The sequence below is a fragment of the Notamacropus eugenii genome, chromosome 2, assembly GCF_028372415.1.
Source record: "Notamacropus eugenii isolate mMacEug1 chromosome 2, mMacEug1.pri_v2, whole genome shotgun sequence".
NCBI lineage: Eukaryota > Metazoa > Chordata > Mammalia > Diprotodontia > Macropodidae > Notamacropus > Notamacropus eugenii.
Genome location: NC_092873.1, coordinates 165,862,485 through 165,886,065, shown reverse-complemented (window position 1 = coordinate 165,886,065; position 23,581 = coordinate 165,862,485). Strand labels below are relative to the sequence as shown.

Below are 23,581 nucleotides of genomic sequence, written 5' to 3'. Positions count from 1 at the left end.
CTTTAACAGATCTGCATTAAAGTATATTGGTTCAAATGTCTGGTAAATGTACCATAATTTCCCTAATATTCATTAGAAGTTGTAGATAAAACTAATGGAAATTTAGTACCTACCAAAATAATTTGAGATGCAGAAATAGAAGTTCCATTAACAATTCACATGGTAACCCATTAAGAAAGTGACCATAAATTGTGAGCCCTGGCCCATTACACATGCAAAGCTCTGCACAAAGCCAACCATGGCCCAGTACAATGCACAAGCCCACAGGTAAATAAATCAAGAGGAATAATGGCTACAATACACAACTGTTCATTTTTTTTAATTGAAAGTACATATTTCATATCCAAGCCACTGCTTCAGTCTATTGCATCCTACTTCAAAGCTGCCTTCTCAGATTTATGGGTGCAGGCAGCCTGTAGAATAACTACTTGAGTACTCTTAGATTATACTTTCTGGATGCATTCAATTGCATCATTGTAGTAAGAATTGAAAAAAAGAAATTAGATGGTACATAATAAAGAATATATATACTTACATATATATGCATACATATTCACACAAATGGGCATAAGTACATAGACATGTGCATGTATTAGTATATATATGCATACATATACACAAACATGTGTGTGTGTATGCGTGTGTGTGTCCACTCTTTTCAAGGTCAAGGTTCTTAAAATCATTGCAGTTATTATTCCATTAGTTATTGCTTACTGTGGATATTCCTATCTTGTAAGGGAAGATTTTATTCATTTAATTGTGTGTTAAAAATATGCTTTTAACATTTTCAATAGAAAAAAAGTTCAAGAACGGATGTTTTTGTAATTTTAAAATTCAATCTGATTTACCTAGGGAAATAGCAGTGTATTGGTTGACAAAAGTAGGAAGGAAGAAAGTAGCAAGGGAAGGAGGGAGAAGTAGAGGAAGAGATGAGGAAAATAAATAAGAGGGATACATAAAGTTGGGAGTAAGCATAAAAATAAGAATGAATCGTTTATGGGGTGGAGTCAAGATGGAGGAGTTAAAGCAGCGATGAATCTCAGCTCATCCACAAACTCTTTGAGATAGCTCTTAAAATGGAATCTGCACAAATTTTAAAGTGGAAAAATCTACTAGGACACAGAGTGTGGCAAATTTCCAGCCTGGGACAAACCTGAAGGTCAATGGGAAGGATCTGTTGCATGGGAATGAGGAGCACAGGGTTTGTAGGCTGCCCCAGCTCAGACTCAGACATAATGGGGCAGGAATGGCCCCAGCAAGACTGAATCAGAAACTGCAGTATGAATTCACAAACCTTTCAGTACAGGGCTGGAGTCCAGTGGTGCTGAGTGAGAGGCACCACAGGGCACATGGTAGCAGCAACAACCACTCCTGAGGTTATTAGAACACAGACTAAATTTTTGAGTCATCTGCCTGAATTTCCAAGAGCCAAGATGGCAGAGTAAACTATAACTGCTGTCATTTCTCCTTGCTGACCTTGAAAAACCCAGAGAATATTTCTCCAAGAAAAAATTCTGGAGTAGTGGAGCCCACAGAAAGGAGACAGCAGTCTTTCTGCTCAGGAGTCTAGAGAAATAGATGGGAAGAGCACCTCGAGTACTCTTGTGTACCCCTGTGGCTGATGGGGACCAGTATAGGACCAGAGGCATCCCAAGTCTCAACTCAGCAGACCAGGAAGAGATCTTGAACCCCAGGGTGACTGGAGCCAATAAGTGCCAACACCAGGACCCCAGGTGTGCTTTAGCATAGCCAGGGGAATTAGGCAGACACCAGTGCAGATGGAGGTTGACCAACTCCTGAACCTGCCTGTACTCTAGCTCAGCCCTAGGGAAGAAGCAACCTTCTATGGCCAGACTACTCTACCCCCACATCTCATGCCCTGAGCTTCAGTGGAACCCCAGGGAAACTCAAAAGTCTTCACCTGACCTTGGACTTGGCACACACCACACAGCACAGCACCAGGTAAGCAGCAGCATTATATAACTTCTAGCTGAAAAAAGCAAAGGTCACAACACACAAAGCCGGTAAATAGGCCTGAAGCTCCCAGTATAAGAAACATGGAACAAAGTTCCCTATGCTCCAAAAGAAGAAACCTACTTTAAAAGCCAGGAAAAGGCAATCACCATGAGCAAGAAGCAAATTAGAAAGGCAAAAATCATAGAATCTTACTTTGGGGAAAAGAAGATCAAAACACAAATTAAAAAGAGGACAGCATTGACAATAAAGCCACACTTAAAACCTCAAAATGGAATCTGTATCTCAAGCCCAAAAAGCATTCTTGGAAGAGCTCAGGAAAGATTTGAAAAGCCAAATTAGAAAGGTGGAAGAAAAATTGATCAATGATTTTAAAAATACAATTGCAAAAAGAATTCACTGAAGAGAATAGTTCCTTAAAAAGTAAAATTGGAAGAGCCAAGCCAAGATGGCTGGAGTAACAGCACAGACTGTCTAGAGTGCACCTCCAGCCCAGATAAATACTTGTAAAAATGGCTCTAAACAAATTCTGTAGCTGCAGAATCCACAGAATGATGGAGTGAAGCAAATCTCCAGTCCAAGACAGTTTGGAAGGTCGCCTTGAAGTATCTATAATCCTGTGCTGGGAACAGAGCTCAGTCCAGTGTGGACAACGCTGGTAAAGACAGGATCTGAGCTGGCTTTGGGGGGACTGAATCTTAGGCACCTGTGGCAGTTTCCTGACTTCACGACCCCCACACACTGAGGGCAAGTTGGAAGGTCAGTGGAAAAAGCCTGTGGGACCAGTGTGGGAGAGAGGAGGGGTCTGGCTCCAGCCCCAGGGCTGCAGAGGGGGAAGGAAGCAGAGGAACCTAGAGCAGCTACAGCAACATTAGGGGCAGCAGCAGCAACTGTTTCTGAAGCTCTAGGCCCAATGATTGTGGGGACACTGAGTTGTTGACAGCAACTCCACACTCCCACTGGAAGCAGAGAACTACCTTGAAAAAGAACTCAAAAGTCAGCTAAATGCCTGGGGAAATGAGCAAAAATCAGAAAAAGAATCACACTATGAAATGCTAGTTTGGTGATAATGAAGACCAAAACATGCAAACAGAAGACAACAAAGTCAAAGCACCTTCATCCAAAGCCTCCAAGAAAAATATGAATTGGTCTCACACCATGGAAGAGCTCAAAAAAGATTTTGAAAATCAAGTAAGAGAAACAGAGCAAAAATTGGGAGGAGAAATGAGACTGATACAAGAAAATCATGAGCTCCCAGAGATTGCAAGTAAAGATGTAGAAGAAAGCCACAGCAGCAGTGCTTACCACCACTACAGTAAATACAGGTGTGCCATGATGGATCTCTCTCTGAGGCAACCAACACCTTTACCTTGAATATCCTTTTTTTTTTAATTAGTGAAGAAGATATTTCACAGAATGCGTTTTATTCTCCCCTGAGCCTCTACTGTGCCCTGGCTATGGTCTCAGTTGGGGCCAAGAGAAATATTGCTGAACAGATACAATAGGTTCTTTCTTTAAACAAAGGTACATATGTCTACCAAAGTTTGCAATCTTTTCTTGCAGCAGCTAAGAAACCTGGAAGTCAGCGTCTGCTAAGAATTACTTACTGGCTCTTTGGAGAAGACTCATGATTTTAGCCCATTTTTAAAAAAAATCCTGTTGGAATTTTACTATTTAAATATGGAAGAACTTGACTTTGCAAATACTCCAATGGAAGCCAGAAAGCATATAAATAAGTGGGTAGAAGAAGAGACAGAAGGTAAGATTGCAGAACTGCTAGCTAATGATTCCATTAATTCAATGACCTCTCAGTTACTTGTGAATGTCATCTATTTCAAAGGAAAATGGGAAAAACAATGTGATGAATGCAAGACAACAGAAACATGTTCAAAATGAGCAAAGAGAAGCAAAAACCAGAACTGATGATGTTTCAGAAATCTACATTTAACATGACCTATACAGAAAAAGTGTTTACCAAGATCCCAGTTCTGCCTCATGTTGGAAGATAAATGGACATGGTCATTTTTCTTCCAGAGGAGAACACGGATCCAAAAACATTGGGAAAAAGACTTACTTCTGAGGAATTATCAGATTGGTCAAATCCAGAGATGATGGATGAAACTGAAGTGGAAGTTTTTCTTCCCAGATTTAAATTGGAAGAAGATTTAGACATGGAATTTATTCTTCAAAAATTAGGGATGTCAGATGCCTTTGATGGATCCATGGCTGACTTTTCTGGGATGTCATCCTTTCCTTTTTCTTAACTGAGAGAACAGCTCAAAAAACATTGTGTTTGGGGGCAAAGCAATATTTCCATAGTCTTTATCCTCATGCTATTTACAACTGTTTTACCCAGACTCTTATGTACCTATAATCCAAAGGATTCTTATCAACAGGGTGATAATAACCAAATATTAAAATTATTTAGTGGGAAATTAAAAAAAAAAAGAAAGTCATGAAAAATGAATCAACTGCTTTCTAAAGGAGACCCCCCCCCCCAAAAAATGCTGAAGCAAATAACACTTTAAAAAATAGAATAATTTAAATTATGAAAGAGATTCAAAAGCCCAATGAAGAGAAGAATGCCCTAAAAAGCAGAATTGGCCAGATGAGAAAGGAGGTCCAAAAGTTCACTGAGGAAAATAAATCCTTAAAGTTTAGAATGGAGCAAATGGAAGATAATGACTTTATGAAAAAAATCAAGAAATTATAAAACAAAATCAAAGCAGTGAAACAACAGCAGACAATGCAAACTATCTCAATGGAAAAACAACTGACCTGGAAAATAGATCCAGGAGAGACAATTTAAAAATTATGGGACTACCTGAAAACCATGATCACAAAAAGAGCCTAGACATCATCTTTCATGAAATTATCAAGAAAAACTGCCATGATATACTAGAATCTGAGGGGAAAATAAATATTGAAAGAATCCACCAATCACCTCCTGAAAGAGATCCCAGAAGGAAAACTCCTAAGAATGTTGCAGTCAAATTCCAGAGCTCCCAGGTCAGCGATAAAACAATGCAAGCAGCTAGAGAGAAGGGAGGGGTGTGACAGAAGGGAGGACAGATTGGGGCAAGGGATAATCAAAATGCATGCTTTTTTAGGGTGGGAGGAGGGGAGAAATGGGAAGAAAATTTGGAATGCAAAATCTTGTGGAAATAAATGATAAAAATTAAAATAAATCAATTTAAAATAAATAAAAAGTAAAATCAGTCAAATGGAAAAAGAGGTACAACACTTAACTTGGAAAAATTGGACAAATGTAAAGGAAGCACAAAAGCTAACTGAAGAAAATAATTTGTCAAAGCTAGAATTGGGCAAGTAGAAGCTAAAGACTCTATGAGACAGTAAGAATCAGTCAAAGAAAATCTAAAAAATGAAAAAAATAGAAGAAAATATAAAAATATCTCTTTGTAAAATAACTGATGCAGAAAATACACCCAGGAGAGAAAATTGAAAAGATTTTTCACAAAGACAATGCAACCAAGATTAGGAGGGAAGCAGAAAACAGGGAAAGAAATTTTACAGCTAGTGTCTCTGATAAAGGAATCATTTCTAAAATATGCACAGGACTGAATGAAATTTGCAAGAATACAAGTCATTCCCCAATTGATAAATGATCAAAGGATATGAATAGGCAGTTTTCAGAAGAAGAAATTAAAACTATATATAGTCATATGAAAAAAATGCTCTAAATCACTATTGATTGAGAGATGTCAATCAAAACAACTTTAGGTACCACATCACACCTATCAGACTGGCTAATATGACAAAATAGGAAGATGATAAATGCTGGAAAAGATGTTGGAGAGTTGGAACATTAATTCGTTGTTGGTTGAGCTGTAAGTTGATCCAAACATTTTTGGACAGCAATTTGGAACTATGCCCAAAGAGTAATAAAAATATGCATACTGTTTTACTCAGCAATACCACTTCTAGGTGTGTATCCCAATGAGATCATAGAAAGGAGTAAAGGACACACATTTACAAAAATATTTATAGTAGTTTTTCTGTGGTGGTCCAAAACTGGAAATCATGGGGATGTCCATCAATTGATGAATGACTAATTAAGTTGTGGCATATGAATGTAATGGATTGTTATTTTGCTATAAGAGATGAAGAACAGCTGAACCCCAGAAAAAAACCTGGAAGGACTTATATGAACAGATTCTAAGTGAAACGAACATAACCAGGAGAACATTATACGCAGTACTACCACAATGTGCGAGGACTGTTTCTAATTGACTTTGCCCTTCACAGCAATGCAGTGAACTAAAACATTGCTAAAGGATTGTTGATGCAAAATGTCATCCACATTTGAGAAAGAACTAGAAAGTCAGAACACAGGATGAAGCAAACTATTTTCTCTTTTGTTATGTTTTGTTGCCAGGCCTAGAGGCCTGAGGGCTACCCGAGTCTTCTTACCTTACCTCTCGCAGGTCTTCGGCTGGCCAAACCGGATAGTCGTATGAGAGAAGAGACCTCCCAGAGTCGAACAAGGGTTAAGCTGTTATTCAGGGTCCTGGTTACAAGTGCAGGGGGAACTCTTCCTTAGGAGGGAGCGATTGGAAGTAGAAGTGTAAGTGGGGAGAGAGGGGGAGGGGAGAGCGAAGAGAGGAAAAACGGAGCCTTCTGTCCTGTAACGACCCCTCCCGAGCTAAGAGCGCCTTCAGGCTTTCCTGACCGTAATTAAGCTCTCCCACCGCATAGTTTGCACCTGAATACCGTGCCTGTTAGATAACAATAGGTGTGCCCAGATCCGAGACAGTCTCGAGGGGGATGCTCCTCCCATCACGTTTCTCACGGGAAGAGGTGGAAATACACGAGATTGCTCGGTCTCACACCTCGATTCCCTGCTGTTTTTCTGGGGGGCCTCATGAGAACTCTAAGATTTAGAAGTTCCCACCTTTACCCACCCAAGACTGTCCACATGGAATTGAGCTTCCACCCCCAACATTTTGTTCTATTTTTTCTCATGTTTTTCTCTCATTCATTGTAATTCCATGTAACATTAGTAATGTGAAAGTGTGTTTAATCAGAATGCATGTGTAGAACCCATATAAGATTGCATGCTGATTGGGCACAGAGGGAATAGGGAGGGGGAGAAAATTTAAAATTTATTGAAGTGATTATTGAAAACTGAAAACAAATTCATTAATTTACAGAAAAAGGAATGAGTCATTTATTACATTTTAGGCATCAATCTAAGAACTTTAGAAGTGTTAATTAATCTGAGCTTCACCATATTCCTGGAAATTATGTACCTGGGTCAAATAGCTATTGTTTGAGGTCTATTTTGAATTCAGGTCTTTTGGATTCCAGTCCCAATACTCTATTTGTTGCACTATCTAACTTGCCACATATTTCTAGAATAATTTAATTCAAGATAGTTTTGAAAAATATGGCTTTCTAAATGTCATTTTAAAAAAGCTATTACTGATATTTCTGGGGATTTTAATTCTCATAAATATCCAAAGTATTCTTCCTTCACTCCTTCCCAGAGAGCCATTTCATGTTTCAAATAGTATTTTTTTAAGATAGGAAAAACAGAAAAAATTATTGAAAAAATTCCCTAACGTAATTATAAAACCTGCGGATCACCAAATTCTACAAAAAGCTGGGTTGGGAATGTCCTGTCATATCTCTTCATTCACACCCTCCTTAACTTTTATAAGTTTTGGATTTTTACTTTTGATTTTTTGGTTTCTAGTTGTCCCTTCCATCTACATTGTACATGTTGGGTTTTTTGTTTTTTTTTTGTCTCTTCTTGCAACTTTTCTCTGACTCAGTTCATATAGATCTCATGCTTTTCCGTATTGATAATAGGCATAATTTCTAACAGCACAGAAATAATTCCATTACATTCATGTGACACAATTTGTTCAGCCATTTTCCATTTGATAGACATCTACTTTATTTTCAATTCTTATCTATCACTAAAATAAATGCTATAATTATTTCAGATATCAGGGAATTATTTTACTATTTATGGATTCATTGGGATAAAAGCCAAGTAACGGAGACTGATTCATGTTTCAGACATTTTTGTCACATTATTCACACAAATCAGAATTGTTTTCTAAAATGGTTGTGCCATTTCCCAGCTCTATCAACAATGTGTCAGTGTTTTGAAAATCCTACAACTTCCTCAGGATTGATTATTTTCATTTTGGGTCATATTTACCAATTTGCAGAATGTGAGGTAAAACCTGGGGGCAATTTTGATTAGCACTTGTCTTATTCATAATTTGGGGCATTCTTTTAAGTAGTTTTAAATGCTTTGCACTTCTTCTTTTGAGAACCAATTATTCATATGCTTTCAATACTTATCATTTAGGGGAGGGATTTTTGTGTGCACGTGTATATGTGTGCACATGCAAAACATACACATACCTCCTTTATATGTCTAGAAAATCAAAGTCTTATCAGAAAAATTTGATTCATTTTTCCCATTTGATCACTTCTTATCCTAGATGCCTCCGTTTTCTTCATACAAAAGCTTTTCAATTTCAAATAATTTATGTATAGTTATCTCTCTCTCTTTTCCGGCTAAGAATGCACCTCTTAACCATTGTGGTGAGAGGTATGCTATCTGTTTCTCACCTAATATTCACACACAGACATATATATTTTAATTTTAATATAATATGGCATAAAATAATATATGACATACATATAATTTTAATTATATGCCTACAATTTTAATTAAAAATTCATGAATATGCTTGAAATATTGTAGAATATGGTATAAGAGTTTGTTCTAAACTTAATATCTGCCCAACTGCTTTCTAGTTCTCCCAACAAGTTTAATCAAATAAGTATTTTTCCTAGGTAACTGATGCTTTGCACTTTATCAAAGAACAGGTTATCATCTTCCTTTGTGATTCTCCCTTGATTAGTCTATAGCATTGTTCTATCTTCTTGTAAACCAATATCAGACTATATTGCTTACTGTTAATTATACATTTTGGATTCTGAACATGATATTTCTCCTTCATCTTCACTTCTTTTCATCATTTCCCTTGGTAGTCTAAATTTTTTGCTTTTACAAATGAATTTTATTAATATTTTACCAAGTTCTACAAAGCATCCTTTTGTAATTTTATGGGTATGACATTAAAAGTGTAACTTAACATGGGTTGTATTCTGAATTTTATTATATTTTCAGAGCTTTGCCATGAGTATTGAAAATTCCTTAACCTATTTAAATTGTTCCTTATTTCTTAAAGGGATATTTTGTAATTGAATCCATACAAGTCTTTTATGTGCTTTAGAAGGTCAATTTCAAAATATTTTATATTTATTTGGAACAGTATTTCCCTTTCTTTTATTGTTTCTTGTGATTTGTTATTGCTATTTAAGTTTACATTTGAAAATTTATTTTGTAGCCTATGACCTTGATGAAACTATTAATTGCCTTAATTAGTGTCTTTGCTAATTCTCTAGTATTTTCCAAATAAACTGTATTATCACTAAAAAAACACAATAGTTTTATTTCCTTTTTACCTATCTAAATGTCTTCAATTTATTTCTCTTTTCCTACTATTGTTTCTAGCACTTACAGAACTATATCAAATAATCTGGAAAGAGGAGGCATCATTCACTACCATATTAATTGGAAAAAGGTACGATTGCAACACTATCAAATATGTTCGCTTTTTTTTTAAATGGATATTTGCAAGATTTTTATCATAATGGGATGTTGACTATGCCAAAGGCTTTTTCTGCAACTGTTGAAATCCAGTACGCTGTTTTAGATGTTTTCATTTTTGGTTTTCCTAATATTCAATCATTCAAGTATTCCTTGTATAAATGCTCATTGGTCATAATGAATGATTTCTTGAACACATTGCTATATTCTTTTTACACAAGATTTTATTTAAAATTTCTGATTCATTGGCAATTTTTTAAATATCTTTTCCTGTTAAGATAATAGGATTATATTTGTCTCATTTACAAAAAGAGTCTAGCAAGGTTAAAAATTCTTCTTTAAAAGTTTGATAAAATTCTACTGTGAATCCCCTGGGAATGGGATTCATAACATTTAAGTTATAAATGAGGCTTATACTTTCCTTTATCTCTAATGTTGCTGGGTTTTTTTTTTTAATTTTAGCTTATTCTTCTGTTTAAGAAAAGGTGTTTCATCACTAATTTTACCTTAATCTTTTTTTAAGGTGACCTTGTTTCCACTCCCCCCACCCTTCTCTTCCTTCACCCTTTAGAGTTTTTCATATTAGTTCCTATCCCATACTCTTTCTCCCTTTTTTCTTTTCACTTAGCCAAGTAACTTCCTCTTCTAATATTTCTTTTCATTAGATTTTCTTTTTGTAGATTTCATTTTTGTGCTCCTTTCCAAAAAGCATTTCTCTCATTCTCTCAATTATTGACCTTCATTTTCTGTTTATTTTAGACCTGGATTCTTTAATTCATGACAAATATAACTGAGTGTTCTTTTCTGTATTATTCATGCAAATCAAAGCTTTTAAGGTAGCTTTTCTGCTTTCCCCCTCTAGACAATTTCTGTCAGGGATTAATAAATATTGCCCCATGGATTTCCCTTTTCCATTATGCTTCAGTTGCCAAACATTGCAGATTATTCCAATATTAGGAAAGGTTTCAGAAAGGACACTGCCTCTTGAGAGAGCACTTTCTATACCACAATCTTGATGATGTCTACCACCACTAATCTATTTTCTCCATTTGTTACCTTTCCTAATTTGACTCAAATCTGCACTCTGAATCCATGTTCTCCCACTTTCTTGGTGTTACATGCCCCCAGAATTTACAATTTATCTTCTTCAGTTCTAAAATATTTAAATTTTTAAGTCCTCTCACCTCCCAGGTCACAATCAGTGCAAGACTCTCATCTCCCTCCACAAACTATATCTCTTCATCCATAGAACCATGCTTTTGTGAAACCCACACGCACAAACAAAGCAAGGACTACTTCTTTCCCCCTATTTTCATTCCTTCCCCCCACCTTATCTTCCCCTCCTCAAATCATTATTATTCAAATCAAATTACTTGGGAAGTGAGAATATTTTCTGTTAACGTTATCTATATGTGTATTTGTTTTCTTCTATATTATCCTTCACTTTTGTATATCTGCATTTCCAAATTCTTATTCTCTATTCATTTTGTTTTCTTAAGGTTACATTGGTGAATCCAGTTTTTATATTTTGCCCATTACTTTTTGTTGTGCAACATATACATTCTGCTCTTATAATTTTCACTTCTGTTTTGAACCATTCAAGAACAACATGTGTTTCATATTCTAACTTTCCACAGAGTCCTCTGACTCATCAGGTGTTGTATCATTTTCCTTTCATTTGAAGTATTTAGTCATTGATGCTTGAACTCATAGAGTAAGTCTAGAAACTTTGGCTCCTTCTGTTATTAATATTTACCTGTTGATTTATCTGCTTTTGCTGAAGGTCTTTTTCATTTTATTCTTTCTGAGTTCTTTGGTAATTTAAGTGCTTTTCTCTTAATTTAACACAACTGCTTTCTGACTCTCTCTCTTCCAATGATGATTTCCATGGGGTTGGAGCTCCATATTCTAACCTATTTCTGTACTGTACAATTCATAGTTCACCAGCCTAGGTCTCTCTGCCCCCTGTTCCTTAGTTTTCTGGACTAACACTGGCAATTTAGAGAACTGCTACACTTTTGTTATAGGGTTGCCCAGCTCCCATCAGTAGTCCAGAGCTTTGTGGAACTATAGGTCCATTTCTCCATTGCCCCCACTCCCAGCATATTTTTGTCCCTGAAGAGCTGAATCTTCAATGGTTGTCTTTGAAGGCACAAACTTCCACAGCCTAGAGCTAAGGACTTTTCAACCCTGGAAATAGTAAAGGAAGACCAGGTCAAATTGGAGGTTTATTTCTAAGCTACTTGGAGTCCTAGATGGTGGAGAGGTGTTGAGTGAGCTGAGGGTCAATGAGCATCAATTCATGTTTTGTTTTATTTTGTTTTTAACCTTCTTTTGAATCCTCTGATTTTGGAGATGTGTGAAGTTGCTTTATCTTTGGTGCATAATTTCTCTCTTTCTTTTTTAGAAGTTTGGGATGTCATAGAAATCAGAGAAAATGTCTCAAAATCTGTCTTCTTGTTCATGTGACCCAGAATTCCTGTTTTCAAAATCTTCATGCATTTTTAAGCCATTAAACCTTATAATAGAATTAAAATTTTTGGAATGCCTTCTCTATTTTTGTTGTTGTTATTGTACAAGACACTAATTGATTCAGGGAAGAATACTCAGTTTATAACAAATGTTATCTATTTTGTGCTATTGATGTTCAGGCATTTAACATGTCATCTGAAAATATATCCTTCAATGTGAAAATCCCTTTTGGAAAAATGGCTATCTCCTTAGCCCTCTTCAGTCAGTTGTGCATCTATCTGAACTCTCCCTTTCCTCCCTTTCCATTTTAGAACTCATCTAAATTCAGACATTATCCCTCTGATTCTAAGATGAAGTTTAATGAGCATTATCCAGCAATTCCTTACTCATGTGTGAATTACTTCATTCTTAATTTATGAAACAGGTTAATCTAATCGTTTATTATGGTGCTAAATCTATTACCACAAATGTTTCATTGGCTGTAGTTACAGAATAGGGAAATATTCATATTGCTCCTGAGACCACACCTGGAAAAAAATGACCCTCTTGTATATCCTGAGCCCAGAAGATTTACTGCAATTCCACAGAGAAATCAGGAACTCAATGAAAGGGGGCATGGGAAAACAAAAAGAAGGGGGGATTTTAATTATGAAAATCATGATAGCAGATTTTCCATCTATCAGATAACACACCTGTTCAATTGTGGAAGTTTACAGATGTATAATAGTATTATAATATTCATGGAAAGGGAGATAAAACTATGATGTATGCTGGGAAATTTTAAATAAAAAAGAGCCACATTTTAAGGATTACAGAGAGATTAACAATGGCTTTAAGTTATGCACTCAGCTATGTCATTCAAGAGCATTCAAAGACATGATTAATTCAAGCAAGGTAACAACTCATACCTACATGACTTCTAAGGTCCCATGTAGATTAAAATATGCGTTCCTATGACCCTTTTGTGTTTGTCAATTCTATTGCAAACTATTCAGTTTAGAAACTATAGTTGATATGATACATAATGAGGAACATATAGATATTAAATGAAAATAGTAAAATCAGTTTTTGCTCTAGAATACATAAAGTTCCTATGGAACTTCTTAGATATTGTAACATAACCCCTCCTTGGAAGAGATTCTAGAAAAAAAAAACAGATCTAAGTATTTCAGTTTCTCAACGTAAGTACAGAATTGCCCTTTCAAATTAGGAGGTACACCAATGGAATATGCAGGAAATGATTTTATTGCATAAACTTCAGGATTCCTGGGCTTAAAAGCAAGCCTATAGACATCACTAACCATCTTCCTCTCATGTGGATTATTTCTGTGCGTGTACATTAGATGTTTTAATGTTTCTAAATATAGCCCATAACAAAGACTACAGAAAAAAGAATCAATGAAGATTATTCAGAAAAGTAGGCACTAGATCAGGAGACAATTTTCTGCAGAGAGTAAGAGAAAGATGAAATAGAAAGGTCATGACCTTCATTCTTCATCTCTCTACTACTTGATAGTTTATTCTTGATTTAAGTACTTATGGCTAAAACATAGATTTTTAAAGTTTTTTTTTACGTCACACATTGGGGGCTACTTGGCACGTCAAGAAAGTCACACAGAGAGTATTGACTCCTTCTTTGAAACAAAAGATATTTTGTGTGATTTAGTCTAGAAACCTCCCTACTTCAATTCACCATTTGAGTTTATCAGATGATTCAAAACATATCAGAATTCAAAAGGAATGTGTATTGTAAAATGGGTTTAAAAACTGTTTTAATTATTCATGTTTCTCCTATAATGTACTTCAGGCTTCCTGTTGAATAAAGTTGAAGCTAACTCTCTAAATGCTTGAAATCAAACCAATAGAGCAGTCAGAAACCACAGAATGTAGAAGTATGAGGGAGTACAGGTCTTAGGAGGCAAATTAGTGATATTTCAAATGATGTACTTTCACATGACCATTTGCATCTGTCCCATTTGCAATTTCACCACATAATTGTCGCTTTACCATCTTTTTAAATTCTTCTTTTTTAACCTAATATGGTTGCCAGTGTAGTTTCTTAATATAACTCTAATTCATCTGTTCTTTACATTGTATTCCTCTCCATCATCTTCTGGTTTTATTTATTAACATATGCAAGTGTCTCCTTTCTTTAATGAAACTTTCCCTTGACTTATTACCTTTCAATCTATTGTTCCAAATGCCAATTTTTCTTCACTTTCAAATATTTAGAAGTCAACATTTGCTATGTCTATGTCCTCATGATTCATTCACTCTCTGCTCTGTTCCAATTTGGCTCCTGCCCTACTCTGTCTATTGGAATTGATCAATTTGACTTGTCAATTTTCTTTAATTTAGCATAGTCATTTTTTAAAATTTCTTTGACAAACTTTTTAATACATGAAGAGAAAAAAGGATTTTTAAAAAAACTAAACTTTTATTATAGAGTTTTAAAAAAGAAACATGCATATACAATTGTGGTAATAGAAATATATGCATCCATATAGCATACTTGTATATACTACTTTTAGGTTTGCAAAGTTCTTTAGAAATACCACTGAAAGTTATTTCCTTCTTCTCTGTCTACAACATAAAGCCAGAAGTAAAATACAAATGATGGCATTATGATAGCTGTAGAGTTCATTCTTACATGTCATACATAATCCCCTTAACCATCTGTTCATTATGAATTTTGTTTTTTGGGGTGACAATCCTTACTGATTGTCCCCCCCCCAACCCCTTGTGAGCTCCTAAATCAGTTAAGGAGCTCATAGTCAGAAAACTTCCCCCAATAAGTTAGATTACATTCTTATAATTGATAGTCTTAGTCAATTTTCTAAGAGTTTCATCTAGAAAATCTAATATTAATTTGATTAGAAGATTATTTCCATCACAAAAAAGAACTTTTATGTCTATCTTTCTAATTGCATTTAATGTTTTGTTCACAGATCACTAATTACTTATAGAGGATATGTAGGGACAATATATAGGAACTGCTGAGCATAGTTCTGTATTCCTGGAAAACAGAGAAAGTATGGTATAGGATAAATAGTTCTATTGTACTAAGCTCATTATCTTCACCTCCCATCTACTCCTTATTTTGCTTCCAATACTGATTAATGTAGGAAACCTCAGGGTTGTACAAATGTGCACAGTGATATGATAAAACGTGTGAAAAGGCACACATTCAAATACTACCTCAGAAACATTATTTGAGTGACCTTATGCAATTCATTTGACTTCCCCAAACCTCAGTTTCCACAACTGAAAAATGAGGGGATTGGAATAGATTGTGACATCCAATAATCACTACTTAATGGTGATTCAACCAACTTAAATCTCTAAAGCCCTTCACTCCCTCAAAGAAATGTATAGTCCAGTGAAAATTCACAGAGAGAACTCATTTTCTCAAACACATGTAGAGATGCCTTCACCTGGAGCAGTGTCAGGTCTAGTTAGTAAAAAGGTTCATATAATTCATAGCATTTTGGATATAGGTATTGAATCCTCTTACGATGGCAAGATTCTCTGGTGTTCTGAAGCACACAATGATTGCATCCAGTCCTCCCAAACGTATCAACTTAATTAAAAAAAAGAAAAATACAACTCATCATTCTATCTAGGTGTGTGGGAAAGAGGAGGGGAGGAACAAATAATTTTCTGTTGTAGTAGCTGTAGCCATGATCAGCACTATCAAAAATAACCTAGAGCTCAGTTCAGCACCATGGTCAAACATCTGGATGTGGCCAATCATAGATAAACTACAGAATTACACACATGCACACACACACACACACACACATACATAATGTATATATAAAATAAAATATTTTAAAACATAGAATTTCAGAATTGGAAGGGTCTTTGAAATCATTCTGGCTAAAACACTTATTTTCAAGAATTCACTGCATAATAGTTCTGTCAGATAACTAATTCCTTTCCAAAGCTCACCCCAGAAAACAATAATCAAAATCGTTCATTTCACTCTTGAAGAGCTTTAATCATTACAAAATAATTCCTTCCACAAAGAAGGTGTACACTCATCACAGATCCTTTTTCCTGATATTTCAATGAAATATAGACATACCCATATGCATACTTATATGTTTGCAGGCATGCATGCAGGGCATATATGTATATAGTGACAGAGTTGCTGGTCATGTATATATATATATGCACATATACATATGTGTGTGTATGTATCTATGTGTGTATGTGTTTATGTATGTGGGTATTCAACAATGATTTAGGGCCATGATCTCCACTACAGCCTACTAAAAAGTATTTTCTTTTCCTTTTGAGAGTAACATGTACATGTGTGTATAAGTACATATTTAAAAGAATATGCATATGTAAATTTATTTTATATATTTTTTATTTGATCATTAGAGGCTCTGATCAGAATATTCCCTTCCCAAATCCTTCCCTAATATATACAGTCATGGGGAAGAAATTGAGAAAATTAAAATAAAGAAAACAAATATGTAATTCGCAGCACCATTACATTTCCCTTTTGAATTTCTATAAATACTTATTCCTAACGATCCCCTTGTAATTTCAGTAATTAGTATAAATGATTTAAATTAAAGCATTTTTGTTGGCTCAATGACAAGTGCCAGAACTACATCCAACAGTCTAGATTTCAGGCTATAATTTGCTGCAAATCACTCTTCTGTTTTCCCCCACAGTAATGTTAATTCTGTTCAGATAACAGCCAACTAAAGCAGTTGTCTCATCATATTAGATTCTCTATTGGAAAAATGATTACTTGAATTCACAGTTAAAATTATCTGAACTCTATTACATATCAATTCTCTACCTATTTAGGGTAATTTTTTTGACCATTACCATTTATTGATTGATTTCATTTTGTAGGATGATGGAATTTCTTCTACTACAGCATTCCTCCCTCCACGTGAAATCGTAGATCTTCTATATATTCAGATAATTATAAAGCTATATTTCCACTACAGTATGTTATATGGTTAAGAGCTGGCTCTGCATTCATGAAGGCTCTGCCAAAAGATTATGGTACTGGCAGGTCCTACCAACCTGGAAAAAACTTTCAGTATTGGCTTGATCATAAACCATGTGTCTATACCCTGACTATTGAGCTAACTATGCTCTGATTCATTACCAGAAGGTTTGAAAATAAGATAATTTTGTTTTGTTTGTTTTGCTATATTAATTTATGCAAATATCTGCTAACAATGAAGAGGTAACCACCAATCAATCTAAATGAAATGAGTCTTTTCATATAAATTTGAGGAGAGGTACATTGGGAAGTCTCTGGATTTAGACTAAAATGAAAAGAGTTCACATTTTCCCTCTGTCTTTATACTTGTGTAACTTTGGGAACTTTGCTTCCCTACTTTATGGGCTTTGATTTTGTCATTTGTGAAATATGCGGTGTGGTAATGGACTGGATCATCTCTAAGATCTCTTTCAGTTCCAAAGTTTTTCCTATCATCTTTTCACAGGTGACAAAGTAAGATGAAAATAAATAGAACTTTTAAAAGTTATAATTGTGTTTAGAGCATGATTTCATGTCAAATATATAGACATTGTTAATATAATACTCTCACTTCAGAAATTTTATTAAAAAAATTATCCACTACTCAATTTGAAATACCAAATAAAGTGCACATAGAAAAGGTTTCCATTTTAAAAACAGGAGATGCTGTGACCCCCTCAGTTTAAAGATGGACTGTGAAAATGTTAAAGTAATTCCTGTGTCATGAATATTCATTAAGCAAAACAGTCTTTATTTCGCTGGTATGATGGTGGTGTGGCAGGGTGTACTCATTAAAAAAAAAAAGGAAACTTGTGAGTGAAATCTGTTGCTAAGCTTATCAAAACACCTGTCGGTTTTTTGCAACACATATGGCATTGTATCCAGAATGCCACATGGGTGTCACTTCCTGGATATGATTTGGCTCTCAGAAACACATCCTGAGGACCCATCCCTTCTAAAATGAGATTGGCATCCAACAACTTATCCATGTGGGTCAGAAAAGCCTTCAAAGGCATTTGAACATCTGTGCCCTGGGAAAGAACAATAATTTGATTACACAGGGTGAGATTCTAATCATTGAAATAAAGTAAAACCTGTTTCAAAGCAGATCTTGTATTTATTAAATTTAGAATCTTACAGAAATGGGTGGGAAGTAGGAAATGCACTATTTTAAAATCTGCCATGGAGAACGTATAAGTCTCTGCAAAATGCTATATAAAAAACCCCATGAGCTCTCATTATTTTTTTTCTTTTCAAGTCATTTTCATTTGAAGGAATGTCATGGGGTAAGACAGTACAAAGTTGCTCTGGTAACTCAACTCTACCAAAAGAAAACTATCTAAGTAAACAATTCTCTAAAATTCTTATTTTCATCTTCTTTTCTGAAACAAAATTATATAGAAACAATTGGGTTTAGCAAAATTTATTTTTATATGTTTATTTTGTTGTCTGCTTCCTATCTAACACATCTAAGCAACTGGGTGTTAATAACTATGCTATTACCTAGCTACATGACCATGGCTAAACACTAAATATCTCTGGGTCTCAGTTTCTTCCCTGGTAAAATTATAGGATTGTTTTTGCTCTCTGGTGGTGAATGGGGCAAGAATTAATATAAGCCTTGAGTGTGGAGAGTGATGAAACCAAGGGATATTCTTCTCCTTTATGGCAATATGTGGACTTGAATGGAGAACTGGAGATGGAATGGACCAGACCTCAAACTCTGAATAAAAAAATGGCCTCTGAACTTAAAAAAAAAAAAAAAAAGGTGTCAAAGGGCCAACAGTCATGATCTGAAAGGATCCATCCTTGTGTAGCGATATACTTAGTATAACCCAACAGAAGTTCCACCCAGTAACCAAAACACCGTATTCTGCTAGTTAAGGAAATATTAGTCCATTGAACATACCACGTAAAGAAGCATACTTTTTAGATAACATATTCTGTAGGAAATGCTATAAATCTAAGTTCACTGTCCCAAGAATTAAAAAAAACATACTGAGACGTGTTTAGGAAGGTTTCATTTTTATACTCCTCTCCTTACTATAACTTCTCTCTGTATGTGTGTACAACAGTATAAATATACACACATATAATGTATGCATAGTGTATATGTATATGTGTATAAATACATATATACACTTGCATATGTGACTATATCAATATACACATATACAGACATACATATTTGCAAGAGATAAGTTAAGGAAGATATAATTATGATGATAATAAGAACAATGACTAACACATATGGCGCTTTAAGATTTGTGAAACGCTTTAAAAATTTTGCCTCATTTTGTCTTCACAAAACCTCCAGTGGGGTATAGCAAGTACCCCAGTATGCACAGGAGGGCCTGCTGTACAGGTTCATAAATCTGCTTTTCTAAAAGGAAAGCAACTTTTGAGGGGTTAACAATCTACTTTAATTACATTCAAACAGAGAAAACACAAGTAGAGAAATAAAGACCAACAGGCAGGGCTTCAATATATACATGCATACACACACACACACATATACATACACACACACACACATACAAACACACACACTTTTTAGAGCCAGAGGGCAGGACTATCATGATCCAGTCCCTCATTAGAAATTAACAAAAGTTCTCTGAGGGCTATTGATGGATGGGAAAGATCTTTAACTCTACTTAATATAACGTGGGAGCACATATAGATGCTGTTACTAACCTGGTTTTATAGATGAGGTAACTAAAGTTGATCAAAGCTAAATGACTTGCCCAGGGTCACACAGCTAATAGGTGTCTGATACAAGATATTCATTCTGAAAGAAAGGAGGAAATAAATTTGTAATATATGATCTCCAACATCCTTTCCAATCTAAACATATAATGATATGATCTTACCAATAACTCTTGCCCATTTCCATATTCTCCCACTTACCCATCCACTCAACAATACCCACTCACAGCAAAGAATTATGCTGGAATATGAGTAGTTGATTGCTAAGAGCAGCAAAATGTTTTCAAGAGGATACAGGAGGCTGAGTCTAGTCTATTGCAACATATTAAAAAGTGATCATCCAGCTTTTAATTGAACACCCTCCACTGAGGATGAATCTACAATGTACTGACATAGTTGAAATATTACATAGATGTCTCATCTATATACAATGTAAATGATCAATTTGTATATCATGTATATGCATGAATATACTTATATGTATAATACTGTAATGCAATATATTTTCAACACATATACTGAACATAAAATTCATATATTATATATATGTAAAATGGCAGATGACATACATATTGTGATGGTATATGTTACATACTTTATGTATAGATAACATATACTCTATGGTTAATAATAATGCAAGCACTCGCATTGTTTGTTGATTTGATTCTGCGTCCTTGTATGTCAGGTTTTAGTTGCTTCCTGCTGAAGAGAGCAAGTTTATTTCTTGATTTGTTTTGCACAGTTGTTGCCCAAAGAGGGATCAGTGTGTGTTTGTCCTTAATGTCACTAAAGAGGTTCCTGTTTTCTATGTATAGTTTAAAAGAAAAAGCAGCAGGAAGTTAGACTATACTTCATGAAAATATTACCTCCAGGTTGAAGTTTCACACATATGTTGAACTCCTGTTGTTTTGTCACTCCTGTTATCCAGAGTTATTGAACCTTAACACAAAGACTGTGTACTTGGGTCAATGATCAAATTTAAACAAACAGAAATGCTTATTTCACTACATTTTTCTGCTACTATGTTCAAGAAATACAAAGAAAAGATTCCATCCCATCTTGTTTGGATATACTAGGGGTCATCATTAAAAATCATGAAAGATTAACTGAATATGTCTTCAGGATATCATTCAGTAAATAAATAAACATTCTTTTAAGTGTCTACTATGTGCCAGACACAGTGCTGAGTTCCAGTAAAACAGAAAATAAATCCTAAAAATAGTAAATCCCTGCCCTCGAAGAGCTAATAATCTAATCCTTGGGACAAGAAAATAAATAGGTACCACTCAGTCATACACAGGAAAAATAGGAAATCATTTCAAACAAAAAAGGATAGCACTAGAATTATAGTAGAATTATAAAGGGTTAGGAATATTTTTCATAGAAGATGGGATTTTATTTGAGACTTGAAGGAATTCGGGGATGCAAGTTGAAGGAGAAGAAGGAGTAGAGAATTCCAGGCATAGCATATAGACAGAGGAAATACAAGCAACCTGGAAATGGAGTTTCTTGACTGAAGAACAAGAAGGAAGCCAATGTCATTGAATCAAAGAGTGTGTGAGATGGAGGGCATAAGGGGCAAAAAGAACAGAAAGATGAGGGTTAGATTATAAAGGACTTTGAATGTGAAAAGAAGGATTTTTTTTTATTATGGAGGTGATAGGGAGTCATTGGATTTTATTGAGTAATGATTTGACATGAGTGAACCTACACTTTAGGAAAAACACTTTGGTGCCTTAATGGAGGATGGATTGGCGTCAGGAGAAACCTGATGCAGTCAGACCTACTAACAGGCCATTGCAATGGTCCAAGCCTGGGTTTATAATGGCATAGACAAAAGTTTTGGCTATATCAGGGGAGAGAGGAGGTGTAGTGGAGAGAGGGCTCAACCAGGAAATCAAATGCGGATTAACAAATAAAAGACTGGATATGGGAGGTGAGAGATAGCAAGGAGCTGAGGATGGCATGTAGGTTTGAAGCATGACTGACTAGAAAGATAGTGTTTCCTTAACGATAGTAGGACAGTTAGAAGGATGAGATGGTTTAGGGAGAAAGATAATGAGTTCAGTTTTAGACAGGTTGAGTTTAATATGTACATTGGAAATTCATTCACGATGTCTTAAAATGAAGTTTGAGATATGATAATGAAGATCAACAGAGAGGTTAGAGAAGCACAGGTAGGTTTTAGAATTATAGACCCAGAGATGGTAATTAATTCTATGGGAGCTGATAAAATCACCAAGTGAGTTGTAGAGACTCAAAAGAAAAGTAGCCCTACACTAAAACCATTTAAGACTTCTACGGTTAGATGGTGATCCAGGAAAAGAGACTGAGAAGAGGTGGCTTGGTAGGTAAAAGGAAACCAAGGATAGAATAATTTTCTTAAAACCTAGAATAAAGAGAATATCAAGAAAAAAAGAGAGTGATCAACAAAGCATGCTGAGAGGTCAAGAAGGATGAGAATTGAGAAAAAGGTCTTTGGATTTAGCATTAATATATCATTACTTACTTTGGAAAGAGCTGTTTCAGTGGAATGGTGAAACTGGAAGCTGTATTATTAGGGGTTAAGAAATGAATGAGAAGAGAGAAAGAAGAGGCATCTATTGTGGTTGACCTTTTTCCACAAGGAGTTTGACCTTCAAAAATAAATAGACTAGAAGGCAGTACATGGCAGGGATGGAAAGAACAAATGAGGTGGGATTTTTTGGAAGGTTGGGGAAACATGGACAGGTTTGTATGCAGTTGAAAAGTAGCCAAAGGATAGGCAAAGATTCAAAGATAAGTGACAGAATGGTGATAACTGAGCAAGAAACTTGTTAGCAGAGGTGAGATGAAATGGGATCATTTATGCTGTTAGAAGGAAGCTCTTTGGGAAGGAAGAAGGCAAATTTTTAAACTATTAGTTTATTTCATTAAATACGGACCAATTACATTTAAAAATTAATATTCACCTTTTAAAACTTTGAGTTCCATATTCTCTCCCACCTTTCTTCCCTTCTTGCCCCTTCCCCATTCATTGAGAGGGCAAGTAAAATGACATCAAGTATGCATGTGAAGCCATGAAAAAATATTTCCATATTATCCTTGTTGCAAAACACAGAAATGGAAGGAAAAAGAAAAAGTTAAAAGAGTATACTTGAATCTTCACTCAGATTTCACTAGTTTTTTTCTTTAGATGGAGAATAGGTTTTTTTTTTTTTAGCATGAGTGCTTTGCAATGGTCTTAGATTATTATCTTTCATAGTTTATCATCTTTACAATATTGTTGTTGCATACAGTGTTCTCCTGGTCCTTCTCACTTCACTCTGCACTGGTTCAACTAAATGTTCCAAGATTTTTCTATGAACATTGACCTCATTATTTATTATAGCACACTAGTTACCATCACCATCATATACCATAACTGTTCAGCCATTCTCCAACTGATAGATAACTCCTTCATTTCCAATCCTTTACCACCACAAAGAGCTATCTCTGGAATACAGACCTAGTGGTGATACTGCTGATCCAGAAGGTATGAACATTTTATAGGTCTTTGGACATGATTTCAAATTGTTCACAGGATGGCTGGACCAGTTCAAAACTCACCAGTGTGTCAGTTTACTACATAATTCTTTTTCCATATTTCCTCAACATTTATCATTTTTCTTTTTTTGTCATGTTAGTCAATCTGATAGTTGTGAGGTGGTAGATCAGAGTTGTTTTGATTTGCATTTCTCTAATCAATAGTGATTTAGAGCATTTTTCACGTAACTAAT

At 35.1% G+C, this 23,581-nt stretch overlaps 1 pseudogene; it reads left to right on the top strand.

Moving 5' to 3' along the window:
• The first annotated feature begins 238 nt into the window (after nucleotides 1-238).
• On the top strand, nucleotides 239-4,238 carry LOC140522875 (serpin B6 pseudogene; annotated as a pseudogene).
• The last annotated feature ends 19,343 nt before the right edge of the window (nucleotides 4,239-23,581 follow it).